The sequence below is a fragment of the Bombina bombina genome, chromosome 6 (genome assembly GCF_027579735.1).
Source record: "Bombina bombina isolate aBomBom1 chromosome 6, aBomBom1.pri, whole genome shotgun sequence".
Lineage (NCBI taxonomy): Eukaryota > Metazoa > Chordata > Amphibia > Anura > Bombinatoridae > Bombina > Bombina bombina.
Genome location: NC_069504.1, coordinates 108,857,177 through 108,882,501, shown reverse-complemented (window position 1 = coordinate 108,882,501; position 25,325 = coordinate 108,857,177). Strand labels below are relative to the sequence as shown.

General features: G+C 41.5%; 1 protein-coding gene across 6 annotated transcripts in view; it reads left to right on the top strand.

Annotated features, from left to right (window-relative positions):
• Positions 1-25,325, top strand: part of SRPK2 (SRSF protein kinase 2) — a 508,288-nt gene that overhangs the window by 410,732 nt on the left and 72,231 nt on the right. The gene's annotated exons all lie outside the window — the stretch shown is intronic.

Sequence of the window (25,325 nt, the reverse complement as noted above, 5' to 3'; positions counted from 1 at the left end):
TAACAGCCTAAAATCAAATACTCAGCTAACATATCAAAAGTGTTACAAAGAGTGGGATAACAGTCAAATTAACAAACACTGACACTATACAGGTAAATTAGATGTTATAACAACAACAACTGTACAGGAATGACAAGAATAATTTGAGAATAGTACTCCCCTCTGTATTGACCGCGGCCTTCTATCAGTCTCTCCCAAGGGACTGTTTATAGATAGGTAGATAGTGGATGTAGAGGCACAGGACCTGCCAAGGACCTGCGCCTCTACATCCACTATCTACATAACAGTCAGATTAGCCAATCACAGCTTCATATACGTATATACTGCAGGGCTGCAACAACTAATCGGTAAGTTTGATCATAAAAATAGTTGTCAACAAATCTCATTATCAATTAGGTGGTCAGCGATTAGTTGGTCAGTTGCACAACACCAGCTGCTTTAATCTGATGATCTACTGCAACTAAGATTGTGCAAAAAAAATTGAATTTATTTATTTTTTTAATCTTTTTTCCATCCGATTAATCGGACAATAATCATCCGATTAATCGGATAGAAAAAAAATAAAAAAATAAAAATGCTTGCACAATACCATGTTCAGGAGTTCATCGGATTGAAGCAGCTGGTGCTGTAAATTAACCAACTAATCGCTGACCACCTAATTGATAATGAGTTTCTTTGACAACTATTTTTATGATCAATCTTACCGATTAGTTGTTGCAGCCCTGATATACTGTGATATCTTGAACATGTTCAGTAGGAGCTTTTGCCTCAGACCTTGCACATATAAAATGACCGTGCACAATTTGATAATAGAAGTAAATTGGAAAGGATTTTTGTTTTTTTAAATATGTTCTTTCTGAAGTGTGCAAGTTTAATTTTTTAATTTTTTTTGTAAATAATTTCTCCAACATTGGTGTGTCCGGTCCACGGCGTCATCCTTACTTGTGGGAATATCTCTTCCCCAACAGGAAATGGCAAAGAGTCCCAGCAAAGCTGGCCATATAGTCCCTCCTAGGCTCCGCCCACCCCAGTCATTCTCTTTGCCGTTGCACAGGCAACATCTCCACGGAGATGGTTAAAAGTATGTGGTGTTTAGTTGTAGTTTTTTTATTCTACTATCAAGAGTTTGTTATTTTAAAATAGTGCTGGTATGTACTATTTACTTTGAAACAGAAAAAGATGAAGAATTCTGTTTGTGAGAGGAAGATGATTTTAGCAGACAGTAACTAAAATCCTTTGCTGTTTCCACATAGGACTGTTGAGATGAAGTAACTTCAGTTGGGGGAAACAGTTAGCAGACTTTTCTGCTTAAGGTATGACTAGCCATATTTCTAACAAGACTGTGTAATGCTGGAAGGCTGTCATTTCCCCTCATGGGGACCGTTAAGCCATTTTCTTAGTCTCAAGCAGAATAAAGGGCTTAATATGGGCTATAAAACTGGTAGACACTTTTATGGGCAAAATCGATTACTTTATTTGGGCATTTTATACATGTTTATGCTGGTTTTTCACATTTATAAACTTGGGGAACGTTTTTTAACGTCAGGCACTATGTTAGACACCTTTTCCAGTCAGGAAGGGCCTTCCCAGTTGTAGACTGAGCCTCATTTTCGCGCCATTACTGCACAGTTGTTTTTGAGAGCAAGACATGCAGATGCATGTGTGAGGACCTGAAAATAGTTGGAAAAGTTCCTAGAAGGCGTCATTTGGTATCGTATTCCCCTCTGGGCTTGGTAGAGTCGCAGCAAAGGCTGTAGCTGGGACTGTAAAGGGGTTAAAACTGTAACCGGCTCCGGTTTCGTTATTTTAAGGGTTAAAGCTCTGAAAATTGGTGTGCAATACTTTTAATGCTTTAAGACACTGTGGTGAAAATTTGGTAAATTTTGAACAATTCCTTCATATTTTTTCACATATTCAGTAATAAAGTGTGCTCTGTTTAAAATTTAAAGAGACAGTAACGGTTTTGTTTTAAAACGGTTTTTGTGTTTTACTGACAAGTTTAAGCCTGTTTAACATGTCTGTGCCTTCAGATAAGCTATGTTCTATATGTATGAAGGTCAATTTATGACTACTGTGGATCTAAAGGATGCGTATCTACATATCCCTATCCACAAAGAACATCATCAGTTCCTAAGGTTCGCCTTTCTGGACAAACATTACCAGTTTGTGGCACTCCCATTCGGGTTAGCCACTGCTCCAAGGATTTTCACAAAGGTACTCGGATCCCTTCTAGCGGTTCTAAGACCAAGGGGCATTGCAGTAGTACCGTACTTGGACGACATTCTAGTACAAGCGTCGTCTCTTTCAAAGGCAAAGGCTCACTCAGACATCGTTCTGGCCTTTCTCAGATCTCATGGATGGAAGGTGAACATAGAAAAAAGTTCCCTGTCTCCGTCGACAAGAGTTCCCTTCTTGGGAACAATAATAGATTCCTTAGAAATGAGGATTTTCTTGACAGAAGTCAGAAAGTCAAAACTTCTAAACGCTTGTCAAGTTCTTCATTCTATTCCTCGTCCTTCCGTAGCTCAGTGCATGGAAGTAGTAGGTTTGATGGTTGCGGCAATGGACATAGTTCCTTTTGCGCGAATTCATCTAAGACCATTACAACTGTGCATGCTGAAACAGAGGAATGGGGACTATACAGACTTGTCTCCAGTGATTCAAGTAGATCAGAAGACCAGAGACTCACTCCGTTGGTGGCTAACCCAGGATCACCTATCCCAGGGAATGAGCTTCCGCAGTCCAGAGTGGGTCATCGTCACGACCGACGCCAGCCTAGTGGGCTGGGGCGCGGTCTGGGAATCCCTGAAAGCTCAGGGTCTGTGGTCCCGGGAAGAGTCTCTTCTCCCGATAAACATTCTGGAACTAAGAGCGATATTCAATGCTCTCAGGGCTTGGCCTCAGCTAGCAAAGGCCAGATTCATAAGATTCCAGTCAGACAACATGACGACTGTTGCGTATCTCACTCATCAGGGGGGAACAAGGAGTTCCCTGGCGATGAAAGAAGTGACCAAAATAATACAATGGGCGGAGAATCACTCCTGCCACCTATCTGCGATCCACATTCCAGGTGTGGAAAACTGGGAAGCGGATTATTTGAGTCGTCAGACATTCCATCCGGGGGAGTGGGAACTCCACCCGGAGATCTTTGCCCAGTTGACGCAACTATGGGGCATTCCAGATATGGATCTGATGGCGTCTCGTCAGAACTTCAAGGTTCCTTGCTACGGGTCCAGATCCAGGGATCCCAAGGCGTCTCTAGTGGATGCACTAGTAGCGCCTTGGACCTTCAACCTAGCTTATGTGTTTCCACCGTTTCCTCTCATTCCCAGGCTGGTAGCCAGGATCAAACAGGAGAGGGCCTCGGTGACCTTGATAGCTCCTGCATGGCCACGCAGGACTTGGTATGCAGACCTGGTGAATATGTCATCGGTTCCACCATGGAAGCTACCTTTGAGACAGGACCTTCTTGTTCAGGGTCCATTCGAACATCCAAATCTGGTCTCCCTCCAGCTGACGGCTGGGAGATTGAACGATTGATTCTATCAGAGCGTGGGTTTTCAGATTCCGTGATAGATACTCTGGTTCAAGCCAGAAAACCGGTAACTAGAAAGATTTACCATAAAATATGGAAAAGATATATCTGCTGGTGTGAATCCAAGGGATTCCCATGGAATAAGATAAAGATTCCTAGGATTCTTTCCTTTCTACAAGTAGGTTTGGATAAAGGATTATCTGCGAGTTCTCTAAAGGGACAGATTTCTGCTTTATCTGTCCTACTACACAAACGACTGGCAGTTGTGCCAGATGTTCAAGCATTTGTTCAGGCTCTGGTTAGGATCAAGCCTGTTTACAGACCTTTGACTCCTCCCTGGAGTTTAAATCTAGTCCTTTCAGTTCTTCAAGGGGTTCCGTTTGAACCTTTACATTCCATAGATATTAAGTTGTTATCTTGGAAAGTTTTGTTTCTCTTGTTAAGTGTGTTCAGTCCACGGGTCATCCATTACTTATGGGATATAGTCTCCTTCCCAACAGGAAGTTGCAAGAGGATCACCCAAGCAGAGCTGCTATATAGCTCCACCCCTCACATGTCATATCCAGTCATTCTCTTGCAAGTCTCAACAAAGGAGGTTGTGAGAGGAGATAGGAGTAACATTCTTCAATCAAAAGTTTATTATTTTAAAATAGCACCGGAGTGTGCTGTTTGTTCTCTCAGGCAGTATTTAGAAGAAGAATCTGCCTGCGTTTTTTCTATGATCTTAGCAGACGTAACTAAGATCCACTGGCTGTTCTCGCACATTCTGAGGAGTGGGGTATCTTCGGAGAAGGGAATAGCAAAATGAGGTATGTGCAGTAAAATATTTTCTAGGAATGGAATTGACTATGAAAACACTGCTGTTACCCATATGACGTAAGTACAGCCTTTAATGCAGTAGTAGCGACTGGTATCAGGCTGATAAATGTATGCGCAGTTGAGTTATTTTCTAGGGACTAGAATTTAACTTTAAATACTGTTAGTACTGAAATAAATGTATGAGCCTTAACTGCAGTAGAAGCGACTGGTAGCAGGCTTAGTGATAACTTTGCATAACACTGGAAAGTTGTTTTTTAAAAAACGTTTACTGGCATGTTATTCGTTTTGTGAGGTACTTTGGTGATAAATCTTTTTGGGCATGATATTTTTTACACATGGCTAACGTTTATTTCTACATAGACACCGTTATATCAGGTCTCCCACTGTTGTGATATGAGTGGGAGGGACCTTTTTTTAGCGCCTTGTTGCGCAGTTAAAATTCTAGCACAGTCTTCCTGCTTCTTCCTCTTTGATCCAGGACGTCTCCAGAGAGCTCAGGGGTCTTCAAAATTCATTTTTGAGGGAGGTAATCAGTCACAGCAGACCTGTGACAGTGTGTTTGACTGTGAGAAAAGCGTTAAATCTTAAATTGATTATCCGTTTTGGGTATTGAGGGGTTAATCATCCTTTTGCTAATGGGTGCAATCCTCTGCTAATTTCATACATTTACTGTTTAAAATTGGTTGCTATAACCGTATTAGTTCGTTGTTATTTCAACTGTGACAGTTTTTTTGTGTTTTTAAAAGCGCTGCAGCGTTTTTTATATTGCTTGTAAACTTATTGAAAGAAATTTCCAAGCTTGATAGCTTCATTGCTAGTCTGTTTAAACATGTCTGACGCAGATGAATCTGCTTGCTCATTATGTTTAAAGGCCAATGTGGAGCCCAATAGAAATATGTGTACCAATTGTATTGATGTTACTTTAAATAAAAGTCTGTCTTTACCGGTAAAGAAATTATCACCAGACAACGAGGGGGAAGTTATGCCGCCTAACTCTCCTCACGTGTCAGTACCTTTGCCTCCCGCTCAGGAGGTGCGTGAGATTGTGGCGCCAAGCACATCAAGGCACTTACAAATCACTTTACAAGATATGGCTAATGTTATGAAAGAAGTATTATCTAATTTGCCTGAGTTAAGAGGCAAGCGCGATAGCTCTAGGTTAAGGACAGAGCGCGCTGATGATATGAGGGCCATGTCTGACACTGCGTCAGAATTTGCAGAACATGAGGACGGAGAGCTTCATTCTGTGGGTGACGGATCTGATCCAGGGAGACCGGATTCAGAAATTTCCAATTTTAAATTTAAGCTTGAGAACCTCCGTGTATTACTAGGGGAGGTATTAGCGGCTCTGAATGATTGCGACACGGTTGCAATCCCAGAGAAATTATGTAGGCTGGATAAATACTATGCGGTACCGGTGTGTACTGACGTTTTTCCTATACCTAAAAGGCTTACAGAGATTATTAACAAGGAGTGGGATAAACCCGGTGTGCCTTTTTCCCCTCCTCCGATATTTAGAAAAATGTTCCCAATAGACGCCACCACACGAGACTCCACTAAGGTGGAGGGAGCAGTTTCTACTTTAGCCAAGCGTACCACTATTCCGGTGGAGGATAGTTGCTAGTGCTTTCTCAGATCCAATGGATAAAAAATTAGAAGGTTACCTTAAGAAAATGTTTGTTCAACAAGGTTTTATATTACAGCCCCTTGCATGCATTGCGCCCGTCACTGCTGCAGCGGCTTTCTGGTTTGAGTCTCTGGAAGAGGCTATTCGCACTGCACCATTGGATGAGACTTTGAACAAGCTTAAAGCCCTTAAGCTAGCTAATGCATTTGTTTCGGATGCCATTGTGCATTTAACCAAACTAACAGCTAAGAACTCCGGATTCGCCATTCAGGCAGAGCGCTATGGCTTAAATCCTGGTCAGCAGATGTAGCTTCTAAATCTAAATTGCTTAATATTCCTTTCAAAGGGCAAACCTTATTCGGGCCCGGCTTGAAGGAGATTATTGCTGACATTACTGGAGGTAAGGGTCACACCCTTCCTCAGGACAGGGCCAAATCAAAGGCCAAACAGTCTAGTTTTCGTGCCTTTCGTAATTTCAAGGCAGGAGCAGCATCAACTTCCTCCGCTCCAAAACAGGGAGGAACTGCTGCTCGTTACAGACAGGGTTGGAAAAGCAACCAGTCCTGGAACAAGGGCAAGCAGGCCAGAAAGCCTACTTCTGCCCCTAAGACAGCATGAAGAGAGGGCCCCCTATCCGGAAACGGATCTAGTGGGGGGCAGACTTTCTCTCTTCGCCCAGGCTTGGGCAAGAGATGTCCAGGATCCCTGGGCGTTGGAGATTATATCTCAGGGATACCTTCTGGACTTCAAAGCTTCTCCTCCACAAGGGAGATTTCATCTTTCAAGGTTATCAGCAAACCAAATAAAGAAAGAGGCTTTTCTTCACTGTGTACAAGACCTCCTAGTAATGGGGGTGATCCACCCAGTTCCGCAGACGGAACAAGGGCAAGGATTTTACTCAAATCTGTTTGTGGTTCCCAAGAAAGAGGGAACCTTCAGACCAATCTTGGACTTAAAGATCTTAAACAAATTCCTAAGAGTTCCATCGTTCAAAATGGAGACTATTCGAACCATCCTACCCATGATCCAAGAGGGTCAGTATATGACCACAGTGGACTTAAAGGATGCCTACCTTCACATACCGATTCACAAAGATCATTATCGGTACCTAAGGTTTGCCTTTCTAGACAGGCATTACCAGTTTGTAGCTCTTCCCTTCGGGTTAGCTACGGCCCCGAGAATTTTTACAAAGGTTCTGGGCTCGCTTCTGGCGGTACTAAGACCGCGAGGCATAGCGGTGGCTCCGTACTTAGACGACATTCTGATACAAGCGTCAAGTTTTCAAAATGCAAAGTCTCATACAAAGATAGTTCTAGCATTTCTGAGGTCGCATGGGTGGAAAGTGAACATGGAAAAGAGTTCTCTGTTACCACTCACAAGGGTTCCCTTTCTAGGGACTCTTATAGATTCTGTAGAGATGAAGATTTACCTGACGGAGTCCAGGTTATCAAACATCCTAAATGCTTGCCGTGTCCTTCATTCCATTCCAAGCCCATCAGTGGCTTAATGGTCGCGGCAATGGACATAGTGCCATTTGCATCTCAGACCGCTGCAATTATGCATGCTGAGTCAGTGGAATGGGGATTACTCAGATCTGTCCCCTTTACTAAATCTGGACCAGGAGACCAGAGATTCTCTTCTCTGGTGGTTGTCTCGGATTCATCTGTCCAAGGGAATGACTTTTCGCAGACCAGATTGGACGATTGTAACAACAGATGCCAGCCTTCTAGGCTGGGGCGCAGTCTGGAATTCCCTGAAGGCTCAGGGATCATGGACTCAGGAGGAGAAACTCCTTCCAATAAACATTCTGGAATTAAGAGCGATATTCAATGCTCTTCTAGCTTGGCCTCAGTTAGCAACACTGAGGTTCATCAGATTTCAGTCGGACAACATCACGACTGTGGCTTACATCAATCATCAAGGGGGAACCAGGAGTTCCCTAGCGATGTTAGAAGTCTCAAAGATAATTCGCTGGGCAGAGTCTGACTCTTGCCATCTGTCAGCGATCTACATCCCAGGCGTGGAGAACTGGGAGGCGGACTTTCTAAGCCGCCAGACCTTTCACCCGGGGGAGTGGGAACTTCACCCGGAGGTATTTGCTCAACTGATTCTTCGTTGGGGCAAACCGGAACTGGATCTCATGGCTTCTCGCCAGAACGCCAAGCTTCCTTGTTACGGATCCAGGTCCAGGGACCCGGGAGCGGTGCTGGTAGATGCACTAGCAGCCCCTTGGATTTTCAACATGGCTTATGTGTTCCCTCCGTTTCCGTTGCTGCCTCGTCTGATTGCCAGGATCAAACAGGAGAGATCATCGGTGATTCTGATAGCGCCTGCGTGGCCACGCAGGACCTGGTATGTAGACCTAGTGGACATGTCGTCCTGTCCACCATGGTCTCTGCCTCTGAGGCAGGACCTTCTACTTCAGGGTCCTTTCAACCATCCAAGCCTAATTTCTCTGAGGCTGACTGCATGGAGATTGAACGCTTGATTCTATCAAAGCGTGGTTTCTCGGAGTCGGTTATTGATACATTGATACAGGCTCGGAAACCGGTTACAAGAAAAATTTACCATAAGATATGGCTTAAATATTTACATTGGTGTGAATCCAAGAGTTACTCATGGAGTAAGGTTAGGATTCCTAGGATATTGTCTTTTCTACAAGAGGGTTTAGAAAAGGGTTTATCCGCTAGTTCGTTAAAGGGACAGATTTCTGCTCTGTCTATTCTTTTACACAAATGTCTGGCAGAGAATCCAGACGTTCAGGCTTTTTGTCAGGCTTTGGCTAGGATTAAGCCTGTGTTTAAAACTGTTGCTCCTCCGTGGAGCTTAAACTTGGTTCTTAAAGTTCTTCAGGGTGTTCCGTTTGAACCCCTTCATTCCATTGATATTAAGCTTTTATCTTGGAAAGTTCTGTTTTTGATGGCTATTTCCTCGGCTCGAAGAGTCTCTGAGTTATCTGCCTTACATTGCGATTCTCCTTATCTGATTTTTCATTCAGACAAGGTAGTTTTGCGTACTAAACCTGGATTTTTACCTAAGGTTGTTTCTAATAGGAATATCAATCAGGAGATTGTTGTTCCATCATTATGTCCTAACCCTTCTTCAAAGAAGGAACGTCTTTTGCATAATTTGGACGTAGTCCGTGCCCTGAAGTTCTACTTACAGGCAACTAAGGATTTTCGGCAAACTTCTTCTCTGTTTGTCGTTTATTCTGGACAGAGGAGAGGTCAAAAGGCTTCGGCCACCTCTCTCTCTTTTTGGCTTCGTAGCATAATACGTTTAGCCTATGAGACTGCTGGACAGCAGCCCCCTGAAAGAATTACAGCTCATTCCACTAGAGTTGTGGCTTCCACCTGGGCCTTTAAGAATGAGGCCTCTGTTGAACAGATTTGCAAGGCTGCAACTTGGTCTTCACTTCATATATTTTCAAAATTTTACAAATTTGACACTTTTGCTTCTTCAGAGGCTGTTTTTGGGAGAAAGGTTCTACAGGCAGTGGTTCCTTCTGTTGAAAGTTCCTGCCTTGTCCCTCCCATCATCCGTGTACTTTAGCTTTGGTATTTGTATCCCATAAGTAATGGATGACCCGTGGACTGAACACACTTAACAAGAGAAAACATAATTTATGCTTACCTGATAAATTTATTTCTCTTGTAGTGTGTTCAGTCCACGGCCCGCCCTGTCTTTTTTTGAGGCAGTTCTAAATTTTAATTAAAACTCCAGTCACCACTGCACCCTATAGTTTCTCCTTTCTCGTCTTGTTTCGGTCGAATGACTGGATATGACATGTGAGGGGTGGAGCTATATAGCAGCTCTGCTTGGGTGATCCTCTTGCAACTTCCTGTTGGGAAGGAGAATATATCCCATAAGTAATGGATGACCCGTGGACTGAACACACTACAAGAGAAATAAATTTATCAGGTAAGCATAAATTATGTTTTTTGGTTGCTATTTCTTCTGCTAGAAGAGTTTCTGAGTTATCTGCTCTACAGTGTACTCCACCCTATCTGGTGTTCCATTCAGATAAGGTTGTTCTGCATACTAAGCCTGGTTTTCTACCAAAGGTTGTTTCCAACAAAAATATTAATCAGGAGATAGTTGTTCCTTCTTTGTGTCCGAATCCAGTTTCAAAGAAGGAACGTTTGCTACACAATTTAGATGTAGTCCGTGCTCTAAAGTTCTACTTAGAAGCTACAAAAGAGTTCAGACAAACTTCTTCTCTGTTTGTCGTCTATTCTGGTAAAAGGAGAGGTCAAAAAGCAACTTCTACCTCTCTTTCCTTTTGGCTTAAAAGCATCATCCGATTGGCTTATGAGACTGCCGGACGGCAGCCTCCTGAAAGAATCACAGCTCACTCCACTAGGGCTGTAGCTTCCACATGGGCCTTCAAGAACGAGGCTTCTGTTGATCAGATATGTAAGGCAGCGACTTGGTCTTCACTGCACACTTTTGCCAAATTTTACAAATTTGATACTTTTGCTTCTTTGGAGGCTATTTTTGGGAGAAAGGTTTTGCAAGCCGTGGTGCCTTCCGTTTAGGTGACCTGATTTGCTCCCTCCCTTCATCCGTGTCCTAAAGCTTTGGTATTGGTTCCCACAAGTAAGGATGACGCCGTGGACCGGACACATCAATGTTGGAGAAAACAGAATTTATGCTTACCTGATAAATTACTTTCTCCAACGGTGTGTCCGGTCCACGGCCCGCCCTGGTTTTTTAATCAGGTCCGATGAATTTTTTACTTTAACTACAGTCACCACGACACCCTATGGTTTCTCCTATTTTTTCCTCCTGTCCGTCGGTCGAATGACTGGGGTGGGCGGAGCCTAGGAGGGACTATATGGCCAGCTTTGCTGGGACTCTTTGCCATTTCCTGTTGGGGAAGAGATATTCCCACAAGTAAGGATGACGCCGTGGACCGGACACACCGTTGGAGAAAGTAATTTATCAGGTAAGCATAAATTCTGTTTTTTTATTGAGATTTGTTAGCATGAACAATAATATAACAGTGTATGTCCATTTACAGAAGGAAAAAAACTGATACAAAGAAATATTACCTTCTAGATTATTTAGCAAGCAAATGTGTTTGTTTGATCTGGGTACAATTATATAACAGTCATAAGATTCTTATATGTGGGGTGTAAACGAACACATTAGTTAGAAATCTCATTTTACATATGATCGCGTAATCCCCCAAACTAAACAGGGTCACGTGCGTACCCAAGAAAAGGTTGATTGGAAAGGGGGGAATCTGAAATGGTACATACGGCCGCTCCCAGGAACCTAATAATAATAATAGGTTAAGAAATAAAAGAGGCAATAGTAAAACAATTAAATGAACTACCTAGAGATAGTTTTTATGGAGTAGTGATAGTTAACTCCCAACCAACTCCAATTGTATGAGAAGCAAGGAAAAAGTAATAAATCCCATTTTTTATGAAAAGAATTGTGCTGTGTGTCTATTATGGAGGAATGAGAGTTAATAGGGTTAGTTATAATATGATACTTGATTATTGGGTCTATATCGTAGTAGGGGAACTATAGCAAGTGAGCTCTAGTGAGTGGGGTGCCAGTAGTTGAAAGGCTTAAATGAGGCGTAGTAGGGGAATTATAGCAAATGAGCTCTAGTGAATGGGGTGCCAGTGATTGAAGGGCTTATATGAGGCGTAGTAGGGGAATTATAGCAACTGAGCTCTAGTGAGTGGGGTGCCAGTGATTGAAGGGCTTATATGAGGCGTAGTAGGGGAATTATAGCAAATGAGCTCTAGTGAGTGGGGTGCAGTAATTGAAGGGCTTATATGAGGCGTAGTAGGGGAATTATAGCAAATGATCTCTAGTAAGTGGGGTGCCAGTGATTGAAGGGCTTATATGAGGCGTAAAAAAAGCATAGTTGAGAGTAGGACTGACTTTTATATGGAGGGTAGGGAGGAACGGCTTGTATATGGGAAGAATGCCGATTATGAAAATTCTAGGACTTAAGGAGGTAGTTGTTGAAAATAAAAGATAAACATATGGGTACCATTTTTATTAGGAAAGTAAATGAGTAAACAGCGGGCAAGAGCCACTCATATTGAGAGCAAATAGAGCCTAATTGTAATGAGTGGTAAATAAAGATGGAGGAGTGTTAGCATATACTCTACATTAGAATTTGCTCTCTGGGAGGGAGCATAGAGAGTGGAAATGGAAGGAAGGCAAATTGAAATAAACTATAATTGTGGGAGGAGGGAGGCTGCAGGTGTGTGTGGCTTTATATGGACAAACTAGGATGTAAATGGGTTCATAAGAATGTGATGTGTAGGATTAAGTCCACCAGGTAGTAGAGATGAAATGGGTTTCTATTGGGGTTGATGGGGTAATGATAACTTGTTACTGAAACTACTAGGATGGGCCCAACATGAGTAATGGATACTGGAAGGCAAGATTGGGATTATAAAATATGTAGCCTAGAACCCCCAGAAGTGAAGGATATGAGTACAGCACACGCTAGTATAGGTAAATAGAGGTAAGGAACATGTAAATATTTTGCTTCATGTACATAGCAAATACAAGAGAACTCAAATATTAGTGCACAAACCCTTCTTCATTTGAGACCTGAGGGTGATTCTGTACACCTGGTAGAGGAGTATATGGACCATGTGTCCGCATATTCTAGGGTAAATTGGCAAACTTAACTAGGAATTAGTTGACCCATAATAAAAACATTGGTAAAACAGTGTAATAAACAGATGCTAGGAGCAGTTAATAGTATTCAATATGGACCGCATATTTATCAGCCCTTAGTCTGACAACGTCATGATCATTTAAATATGCTTTCAAGCAAAAAAGACAGTGGAAAACATTGAGAGCAGTCTCAAACGTGTATATATACTTAAGTCCATGGGCCAAAGGAAAGGTCTTCGAGATTTTGCAAGGATCTTTTCTAGCCTTATCCTATTCTACAGCCTGTCTGTAAATTACAGTAGGCCTCTGGATGAACCCCTGTGATGAGGTGGGACTTCTGTTGAAGGGAGCCATGAGGGATGCGCCGTTCGTGAGGAAGAGACAGGTCTGCTGCCCAATTTCCTTTCTCTCCCATGCTCTCCCATGCGGTATGCTCCTTATATGGAACATAGAAATTTTCCGATGTTTGTCCGCGGGAGTCGGCCGCACCTCCCGGAGCCTTGATTAAAAGTAAAATATCAGGTATTAGAGCGATTTGGGAGCATAGGCTGGGAGGGAGAAAGAGCTGGGATAAATCCTGCTGACCCTGATGTAACGACAGCGAGGTGCAGTGAATCATCTGCGCGAGGCTGCATAGAGTCGCTACTTGCTGCCTTGGGTAAGATGCTTATTGAAGCCCCTCTAGACTGCCTTTCTTGTGTTGAACAGGTAGCAAGTCTTCTGCCGGGTCTACAGCGTGGGTGTCGTAGCTGGTTAGGTATGTGACGCCATCTTGGTTACGCAGGTCTGTAATGGTAGACCGTAGGTCGTGGAATCGTCTTTCCGCTTTACAGCTCAGCTCCTCCAGCAATAAAAGTTGTGTGTGTAGAACTCCTCCATCCTAAGAATATTGCCGAGGTACTGTTACCCGGCTAGATGGTAATCCGGGGGGGGGGGTGTTAAGATCGTAGATTAGGCCGCTGAGTGGATGCCTGGTCAGAATATATCATCAAGTGTTAGAAAGAGAGCAATGTTGTAGGTAACTTTACACTTAGAATCTACCTTCAAGTTAGCAATTTGGATTGTATAGCTGGATGCCTTATTAAAAAGGAGATAGTCATCAGATTGTTAAAGTTGCCACAAGAGCTAGTGAAGATAGTGTCCAATCATGGCTGCGGCTTAGACACATCCCCCTGCAAATTTAATTTTGACTTTACTGTCCACAATATATAAATGAGACAATGGTTTAAATGTTTTTTTCAAGTCAAAATTACTTCTAAAAGTTAGCCACGCTCTTTCTAAGCTAACAATCAATCCATTGTGATATTAAAGAGGCTGGAGCAGTCTAAGATGTAACAAACATCATTTTTACAAGAAAGTCCAATGGCCACTGTTTAATATAGAAAACTATTACATTTGCTTTAAGGCGTGTCTTATTTTCAGATCGCTGAACCTCAATGTTGCCAATCAACCAGTGTCAAGTAAGTAATTCTTGTGCTTCAGTTAGTACTTTACTAATGGCATCACTAGGGGTAAGATTTATCAAGTTTCGAGATGACAGGAGTCACAAGTTGTGAACCTGTCTGCACTTGATTGCAAATTGTGAGGCAGATATGTTACCCATATTTATTATTGCATGAAGGAACACTCATGTAATGCTGCACCCCAACCCTCACGCAACCAATTGTGAGAGAGTAGGGCTTGTCAGTCAACCCTGTCGAATGAATCAGGGGTGATTTTCATCCCTTAACAGCTGCACATTATGAATATTAGTGGTTGGGAAGTCCGAACTATAGTGTTTAGTTTTTGTATTGTCATGTATTGATCATTTTATACAAGCAAACAATTAACATTGATTGCCAGCTAATTATTTGTGGTGCAACACAAAAATAAACTGGTTCGCCTGCGTAAAATACATATTGTGAGCCTATTTGTTTACTCTTGAACATGCCATTGACTAATAATTTTGTTAAACACTAAAGCTGGCTAGATACAAATGCATTTAATGAAACAAATGGTAGCAATAAAAATGTTCATCAGTAAAATGATTTGCGCTATTGATATCTTAATTTAATTATTTCCATAAAGCTTGATCTGGCTATGCGCTGCTGCAAAACCTCCTGAACAATCTTGTCATTTATGTGCATGAGTTTCTTTCATATGATGATGAGTCCATAGGAACATGTGGGATATACTTCCCACCTCTAGGGGGAGGCAAAGAACCCACACAAGAGCTTTAATCGTGTTTTATGCTTAAAGGGATATGGGAACCACAGCATTTCTTTTGTGATTCAGAGTGTACAGTTTTTCAAAAAGTTTCCAATTTACTTCTATTATCAAATTTGCTTTGCTCTCGTATTCTTTGTTGAAGAGATACCTAGGTAAGGAAATAGTGCTGCCATCTGTTACTTTTGCAAATGGAGAACATTCTTGCAAAACTGCTGCCATTTATTGCACCAGACGCGTGCACGTTTCTGAGCTTACATCCCTGCTTTTCAAAAAAAGATACCAAAAAAACAAAGAAAATTTGAAAATAGAAGTTAACTAGAAATGTGTTTAAAAGTGCATGCTATATCTCAATCATGAAAGCAAAAAATGTAAATTTCATGTCCCTTAAAAGGAACATGAAATTTACAATTAAACTTTCATGGTTCACAGCATGCCATTTTAAGAGACTTTAAATTTACTTCTGTTCTCAAACGTACTTCATTCTTTTGGTATCTTTATTGAAAATCATACCTAGGTAGTCTCACTAGATGGGAATTGGTAGCTATGCACATATGCCTCTTGTGATTGGTGTACCTGCTGTGTTCAGCTTGCTCCCAGTTATGCAATCGATAGTGCAATAATAAAATGCTCTAACACATTAAAACTATTGTTTTTGTATGTTCACGTAATCCGTTCATCTTAATAATTGAGACACCAAACAGATCAGATAATAAAAGTAAATTGGAAAGTTGCTGTATCTGAATCATGAAAGACAAAATTTAGGTTTCATGTCCCTTTAAAATGATCTAGTTTGTTAGCACATTTCGGGCCAGATTACAAGTGGAGCACAAACATTTGCGCAAGGGTTTTCGCAGTCGTTTATGCAAGGATTAAATAGTGCTCATATTAAAAGTTGAGCATGAGTGCAATAGTGATTTACGCTAGAATGATTACTGTGATCTCAGAGCTGTGGTTAACTGTTTTGCAAATATAAAAAGTTGCACAAATCACATCAAAAATACATTACAAAGTACAGTTACACTCATAAAACCATCTCAATATATATATATATATAGTACAAAAATACAATCAGATATATGTAGAAATATGTATTTATGAATAAATAGAAGCTATTCTACTATGTAGTAACAGTAAGTTACATTAAATCAAAATGGTTTTAATATTTTATAAATGTTGTCAATGTGACTTAAATACCAATAAATATTACTTTTGTTTTGTGCTCAGTATTCATTATTGAAATGTCCTGAGTCCAATGCATTAATTAGGGCACAGTTCTATATGTTTTATACACACTCACAATATACATGCACATATAACATGAAAACTGAAATAATTCTGGACCAATTAGTAGATTATATACACATTTCCAAACTCTGAAAGAGATTTTGTAATGCATATTTGAAAGTCTCTGATAGGGGAAGGATCCTCTTAATTTATCTGATTTCAGTTTAAACATAAATGTAAAGCCGATTGTGAAAAAGAAATTCTTGTATGCCTGTACGAGAGAACAATGTTAAACATGTTTTACATGAAAAAATGTGTGGTAAAGGCTATTTAAATTGAGAAATTCTGCTCATATTTAAAGAAAAAAACCAAGGTTCCGATAATCAGTTCATAAAAATAAAATCTATTATTATACACCCTCATCGCTAATTTATGGTGCTTTTTGAGCATGGTTACAATGTACACAATAGATCAATATTTGCAACTCTTCATTTTAGCCAAAATCAATAAGCTTTTTTTATGTATTTGGAAGTAACTCTTTTGTAATACATGGTCATAGATATGTGTTTACTAATGACAGTAAATATATCCTACCCTGTGGTAATAATTGTACAACTTTTATTCAGACTTACTTCATACTGTTTTCTCTATATCTCATCAAAGTTATGAATTGAGCATTTAGAACTTCTTGTATTACTAGATCCCTTTTGTTGTGATTGCTAATACTTTCAGATAATGTACATGTGTAAAAAAAAGTACTGTAATTTGTTTCTATACTGACACCATCCTTTCAAATTTATATGCAAAATTATATATTACAGCCCCCAAGGCAGAACATGCAGTGATCTGAGATGTTATCGCAGAAAATGCAGCATGTCTGCAGAAAGAGCAGGATACATTTAGGAATTATTAGCGATTTCACTTTTCAGCGCTGCTCCACATTAGGCTATTCTCTGGCTGCACTGAAGGTGTAAGTTTTCCTTATCACAGTTCATCCAGAGCAAAGTGCTGTTTTAATTGAACAGTGAAATATGCAGTAGTGCTGCAAAGCAGTAGTGCATTGATTGACTGGCTCTCAGAGATTGTTTCAAGTCCATTCCCTAGCCTTTAACTGTCTGCAAAGTAGAGACGTGTGTTTCGTTTCGAATTTAAATTTGGACGAATTTGTAAAATTCGGAGATTCGGATCGATTCGAATTTCCGAATTACCGTAGCACCGAATCTAAAGAATAAATCCGAATTATTTCGGATTTATTCGTAACATTCGGATTGCCATGGACTAATAACAATTACACTAGTATTTTACTGTATATTAGGTTATATCACTCTGCTATGGGTTACACCTAATATTACAGTACATAATACTAGTCTAATACACAGCACATCCCACCTAACACATACCAAACTTCCGAATCGAGTACGAACTGAATACATCCGAATTTATTCGAATCCGAACAAATCCAAAGTGAATGCATTCGAATGTATCCAAATTCGAATCGATCTGAAAACGAAATTCGAAAGCATCCGAATCTATCCAAAACAAAAATTTTTCCCCGCGCACAAGTCTACTGCAAAGCTGATTTTTTTCTGAATGTAAGACGTTTGTATGAGCAATGCACCTTTTTGTATTACTACTATGTTGGACTATGTCTGCAGCTAATTTGCAATGCAATTTTCAACTACTGCACTATATTATAAAACTTTAAATATTGCTTTATTCTCCATTTAACTAACATGTTGCAAGTGAACTGGTGCTATAGTGTAACTGACCTGCAGAAAATGTTTCACTAAAAAAAATCTCATCGCAGAAAGTGAAAAAAAGTTCTGCCTCTGGGATTACAGCTAAGCTGTCGTGGAGGCTCCTCTATGGGGGCAGTAGGGGCAGCACCACATAAGATTTTGGGGACAAAACAAAAAAATACCATTGTAAGAATGGCCAGTCAGGTTTTTTTTTTTCCAGGAGGAAGTAGGATATAATAGTAACTTTAAAAACTTATTTTAAAAATCTTGAAAATACTGTAGGGCTTGTTTACTGACTGAAGGCACTGCAGTCTAAGGAAGCAACTTGTAGCAACTCAACATTTCAAGATTTAAGGGCGCTTTTCAAAATTTGCTTTGCCTGAAAGCATTTTACACATGCTCAATCTTTCCCTTTAGGCAATTTCTAACGTCACCAATTCAGTATTCATGCGGTTGTTTAGGCAGAAACGACCTTGCAAAAAAAGCAAAGGATTCTTAACCTTTAATTGGTTGACAGCATGGGGGAGGGGGCAGGGTTACACCACATTCTACATGTTCACTGCCCTGTGGATGTGATCAGGCAGCCATATTGGATTTGCAACGTCAGTCCGAGCAGGGGAGATTGGAGAACACACCGAGAACAAAGTGGTGAGATTGGGATGTTGAGCACTTATAGTAAAAAGATTTCCACTATGGTTAAAGCCAGGAGGAGAGCTGCAGCTGGTAAGTACACTCACTGACGAATTTGAGTGACTCTGTATGTTGGACCCGTACAAACATAGTCCTGTTGAGGGCTTATATACTAGTTATACATAAAACATAACAAATTGTGAAAAAATATATAATGATTACAACAAAAAAGCATGCTCGATTCAGAACACTCTAATGGTAAAGCATCTGGTCTGGTGACCTGTCCTTAACCCAGGCTATGTGTACTTCAAAACCACATGTGCACTTGCAGACAAAGAGCTGTGTCCTTCCTTACAGTATTTACAACTAAACACAACAAAGCACATTTATCTTATTCAAAGTTGTTTGTTTTTTCATTATTTTTTTTTTCATGTAATGTATATATTTGTGTATATCAGCAGAATTTTATCTCTAGTGCATATATAGCTAAATTGCTGCTGAGGAATAATGCACAAACATATAAATTATATTAAAGAAAGGAATATCAATGAGCAGGAGTCGGTTTTCAAGCAAGGAAGAAGTGAGGTGGTGGTAATGTATCTGCTAAACTGGTGTCAGCAAAGCCGGTGTGCTAGTCTGTGTTAGTTGCTGAGCATATGGCTTGTCAAGTGTCTCTCCGTTAAACATAGTCTGTTTCTTTTCAAGTGCACAGAGCTTGGGGCTTACGTCATCACTGGATGCCGTAAATCGTCCAGGACAGTACAAAACTATCAAAGTGTCAGCAATGGGGTAGTGTTATGTCTGTGTGTACTGCTGAGGTAAGAATTTCTAAATTATGCAAATAATACATTTTCTTAGAAAACTGAATAGTAGGCTGCTTAATCTAATTGTGATGGAAGGCACAGAAGATAGTCTGCAACACATTAGATTACAGGATATTATTGTGCATCTTGACTGACATTTCCAAAGGATTAATAATTTACTTTTGCTGTGTACAATGGGCCCAAATGGGGGCCGAAACTTTAGAATAAACACATACGGCTAGATTACGAGTTGTGCGTTAGGGTAAAAAAGCAAGAGCAAGTAAGAGGTCCTAACGCTGCTTTTTTACGCCCGCTGGTATTACGAGTCTTGCAGGTTTAGGGTCACTGCACACTTTTTTAGCCTTACCGCAAAACGACTTACGTAAACTTCGTAAAGTCTTTTTTCTATGGGGCTTCCATAGCACTGGTATTACAAGTCTGTCCTGGGAGGCCAAAAAGTGAGCAGTACACCCTACCCTGTCAAGAGTCCTAATGCATTTAAAAGTCAGTAGCTAAGAGTTTTATGGTACAACGCCGTAACATAAAACTCACAACTAAAGTGCTAAAAAGTACACTAACACCCATAAACTACCTATTAACCCCTAAACCGAGGCCCTCCCGCATCGCAAACACTATAATACATTTTTTAACCCCTAATCTGCCGTTCGGGACACTGCCGCCACCTACATTATATTTATGAACCCCCTAATCTGCTGCCCCCAACATCGCTGACACCTACATTATATTTATTAACCCCTAATCTGCCGCCCCAATGTCGTTGCCACCTACCTACACTTATTAACCCTTAATCTGCCGCCCCACATAATAAACTTATTAACCCCTAAACCGCCGCACTCCCGCATCGCAAACATTAGTTAAATATTATTAACCCCCTAATCTGCCGCCCCCAATGTCGCCGCCACCTACCTACACTTATTAACTCCTAATCTGCCGCCACTATAATAAACATATTAACCCCTAAACCGCCGCACTCCCGCATCGCAAACATTAGTTAAATATTAACACCTAATCTGCCGCCCCCAATGTTGCCGTCACCTACCTACACTTATTAACCCCTAATCTGCCGCCACTATAATAAACATATTAACCCCTAAACCGCCGCACTCCCGCATCGCAAACATTAGTTAAATATTAACACCTAATCTGCCCCCCCCCCAATGTCGCCGTCACCTACCTACACTTATTAACCCCTAATCTGCCGCCCCCAACGTCGCCACCACTGTAATAAACATATTAACCCCTAAATCGCCACACTCCCGCATCACAAACATTAGTTAAATATTATTAACCCCTAATCTGCCGTCCCTAACATTGACGCCACCTACCTACATTTATTAACCCCTAATCTGCCGCCCCCAACGTCGCTGCCACTATATTAAAGTTATTAACCCCTAAATCTAAGTCTAACCCTAACACCCCCTAATTTAAATATAATTTAAATAAGTCTAAATAAAATTCCTATCATTAACTAAATAATTCCTATTTAAAACTAAATACTTACCTATAAAATGAACCCTAAACTAGCTACAATATAACTAATAGTTACATTGTAGCTAGCTTAGGATGGATGAAGATAGAAGATGCCGTCTGGATGAAGACTTCTGCCGTCTGGATGAAGACTTCTGCCGTCTGGATGAAGACTTCTGCCGTCTGGAGGACCACTTCTCCCGGCTTGGATGAAGAATTCTCCCGGCTTGGATGAAGAATTCTCCCGGCTTGGATGAAAAATTCTCCCGGCTTGGATGAAGACTTCTCCCGGCTTCGTTGAGGACTTTGGCCCGGCTTGGATGAAGACTTCTCCCGGTAAGTCGATCTTCAGGGGGTTAGTGTTAGGTTTTTTTAAGGGTGTATTGGCTGGGTTTTATTTTTAGGTTAGGGACTTTGGGCTTGCAAAAGAGCTAACTGCCCTTTCTCTTGTTAAGTGTAGTCAGTCCACAGGTCATCCATTACTTATGGGATTATATCTCTTCCCCAACAGGAAGTTGCAAGAGGATCACCCAAGCAGAGCTGCTATATAGCTCCTCCCCTCACATGTCATATCCAGTCATTCTCTTGCAACCTAACTAAAGATAGGTCGTTGTGAGAGGTCTGTGGTGTTTTTAAACTTAGTTTATTTCTTCAATCAAAAGTTTGTTATTTTAAATGGCACCGGAGTGTGCTGTTTGTTTCTCAGGCAGCATTAGAAGAAGAATCTGCCTGCGTTTTCTATGATCTTAGCAGACGTAACTAAGATCCACTGGCTGTTCTCGCACATTCTGAGGAGTGAGGTAACTTCAGAAAAGGGGAATAGCATGCAGGGCCCCCCTGCAAACGAGGTATGTGCAGTAAATTATTTTTCTAAGCAATGGAATTGACTGAGAAATTACTGCTGATACCAATGTAATGTAAGTTCAGCCTTAAATGCAGTGGTAGCGACTGGTATTAGGCTGAGGAGTGTGTGTACACTGAAGTATTTTTCTAGGGAATGGAATTTGAAAATACTGTTAATACTGAAGTAATGTGTGAGCCTTAACTGCAGTAAAAGCGACTGGTAGCAGGCTTATTAATAACACTTCATAACTTTTAAAATGTATGTTCAAAACGTTTACTGGCATGTTAATCGTTTTTTGTGAGGTACTTGGTGATAAAACTTATTGGGGCATGATTTTTACCACATGGCTAACTTTTGTTTCTGCATAGAAACAGTTAACTGAGCTTCCCCACTGTTGTAATATGAGTGGGAGGGGCCTATTTTCGCGCTTTTTTGCGCAGTAAAAATTCAGTCACAATCTTCCTACTTCATCCTCCATGATCCAGGACGTCTCTAGAGAGCTCAGGGTTCTTCAAAATTCATTTTGAGGGAGGTAATCAGTCACAGCAGACCTGTGACAGTGTGTTTGACTGTGATAAAAATGTTAATTATTAAATTGTTATGCGTTTTTGGGTATTAAGGGGTTAATCATCCATTTGCTGGTGGGTGCAATCCTTTGCTAACTTAATACATTTACTGTGAAAATTTGGTTGCTATAACTAATTTGGTTCATTGTTATTTAAACTGTGACAGCTTTTTGTGCTTCTTAAAGGCACAGTAGCAATTTTTATATTGCTTGTAAATTTATTTGAAAAGTATTTTCCAAGCTTGCTAGTCTCATTGCTAGTCTGTTTAAACATGTCTGACACAGATGAATCTGTTTGTTCACTATGTATGAAGGCCAATGTGGAGCCCCATAGAAGGTTGTGTACTAAATGCATTGATGTAACTTTAAATAAAAGTCAGTCTTTACATGCAAAGAAATTATCACCAGACAACGAGGGGGAAGTTATGCCGACTAACTCTCCTCACGTGTCAGTACCTTCACCACCCGCTCAGGAGGTGCGTGATTTTGTGGCGCCAAATACATCAGGGAGGCCCTTACAAATCACTTTGCAAGACATGGCTACTGTTATGACAGAAGTATTATCTAAATTGCCAGAATTAAGAGGCAAGCGTGATAGCTCTGGGTTAAGGACAGAGTGCGCTGATGATGTGAGAGCCATGTCCGATACTGCGTCACAATTTGCAGAACATGAAGACGGAGAGCTTCATTCTGTGGGTGACGGATCTGATCCAGGGAGACTGGATTCAGAGATTTCTAATTTTAAATTTAAGCTTGAGAACCTCCGCATATTGCTAGGGGAGGTATTAGCGGCTCTGAATGATTGTAACACGGTTGCAATTCCAGAAAAATTATGTAGGTTGGATAGATACTATGCGGTACCGGTGTGTACTGACGTGTTTCCTATACCTAAAAGGCTTACAGAGATTATTAGCAAGGAGTGGGATAGACCCGGTGTGCCTTTTTCCCCTCCTCCCATATTTAGGAAAATGTTTCCTATAGACCCCACCACACGAGACTTATGGCAGACGGTCCCTAAGGTGGAGGGAGCGGTTTCTACTTTAGCTAAGCGTACCACTATCCCGGTGGAGGATAGTTGTGCCTTTTCAGATCCAATGGATAAAAAATTAGAAGGTTACCTTAAGAAAATGTTTGTTCAACAAGGTTTTATCTTACAACCCCTTGCATGCATTGCGCCTGTCACTGCTGCGGCGGCATTCTGGTTTGAGTCTCTGGAAGAGGCCATTCGCACAGCTCCATTGGATGAAATTATGAACAAGCTTAAAGCACTTAAGCTAGCTAACGATTGTTTCTGATGCCGTTGTACATTTAACCAAACTTACGGCTAAGAACTCCGGATTCGCCATCCAAGCGCGCAGAGCGCTATGGCTTAAATCCTGGTCAGCTGACGTGACTTCTAAATCTAAATTGCTTAATATTCCTTTCAAAGGGCAGACCTTATTCGGGCCCGGCTTGAAAGAAATTATAGCTGACATTACGGGAGATAAGGGCCATGCTCTACCTCAGGACAGGGCCAAATCAAAGGCCAAACAGTCTAATTTTCGTGCCTTTCGTAACCTCAAGGCAGGAGCAGCATCAACTTCCTCCGCTCCCTAACAGGAAGGAGCTGTTGCTCGTTACAGACAGGGCTGGAAAACTAACCAGTCCTGGAACAAGGGCAAGCAGGCCAGAAAACCTGCTGCTGCCCCTAAGACAGCATGAAGAGAGGGCCCCCTATCCGGAAACGGATCTAGTGGGGGGCAGACTTTCTCTCTTCGCCCAGGCTTGGGCAAGAGATGTCCAGGATCCCTGGGCATTGGAGATCATATCTCAGGGATATCTTCTGGACTTCAAAGCTTCTCCTCCACAAGGGAGATTTCATCTTTCAAGGTTATCAGCAAACCAAATAAAGAAAGAGGCGTTTCTACGCTGTGTACAAGACCTCTTACTAATGGGGGTGATCCACCCAGTTCCGCGGACGGAACACGGGCAGGGATTCTATTCAAATCTGTTTGTGGTTCCCAAGAAAGAGGGAACCTTCAGACCAATCTTGGACTTAAAAATTCTAAACAAAGTCCTAAGAGTTCCATCATTCAAAATGGAAACTATTCGAACCATCCTACCTATGATCCAAGAGGGTCAGTACATGACCACAGTGGACTTACAGGATGCCTACCTTCACATACCGATTCACAAGGATCATTATCGGTACCTAAGATTTGCCTTCCTAGACAGGCATTACCAGTTTGTAGCTCTTCCCTTCGGGTTGGCTACGGCTCCAAGAATCTTTACAAAAGTTCTGGGCTCACTTCTGGCGGTACTAAGACCGCGAGGCATAGCGGTGGCTCCGTACCTAGACGACATTCTGATACAAGCGTCAAGTTTTCAAACTGCCAAGTCTCATACAGAGATAGTTCTGGCATTTCTGAGGTCGCATGGGTGGAAGGTGAACGTGGAAAAGAGTTCTCTATTACCACTCACAAGGGTTCCCTTCCTAGGGACTCTTATAGATTCTGTAGAGATGAAAATTTACCTAACGGAGGCCAGGTTATCAAAACTTCTAAATGCTTGCCGTGCCCTTCATTCCATTCCACACCCGTCAGTAGCTCAGTGCATGGAAGTAATCGGCTTAATGGTAGCGGCAATGGACATAGTACCATTTGCGCGACTGCATCTCAGACCGCTGCAATTGTGCATGCTAAGTCAGTGGAATGGGGATTATTCAGATTTGTCCCCTCTACTAAATCTGGACCAAGAGACCAGAGATTCTCTTCTATGGTGGCTGTCTCGGCCCCACCTGTCCAAGGGGATGACCTTTCGCAGGCCAGATTGGACGATTGTAACAACAGACGCCAGCCTTCTAGGTTAGGGCGCAGTCTGGAATTCCCTGAAGGCTCAGGGATCATGGACTCAGGAGGAGAAACTCCTCCCAATAAATATTCTGGAGTTAAGAGCAATATTCAATGCTCTTCTAGCTTGGCCTCAGTTAGCAACTCTGAGGTTCATCAGATTTCAGTCGGACAACATCACGACTGTGGCTTACATTAATCATCAAGGGGGAACCAGGAGTTCCCTAGCGATGTTGGAAGTCTCAAAGATAATTCGCTGGGCAGAGTCTCACTCTTGCCACTTGTCAGCAATCTACATCCCAGGCGTGGAGAACTGGGAGGCGGATTTTCTAAGTCGCCAGACTTTTCATCTGGGGGA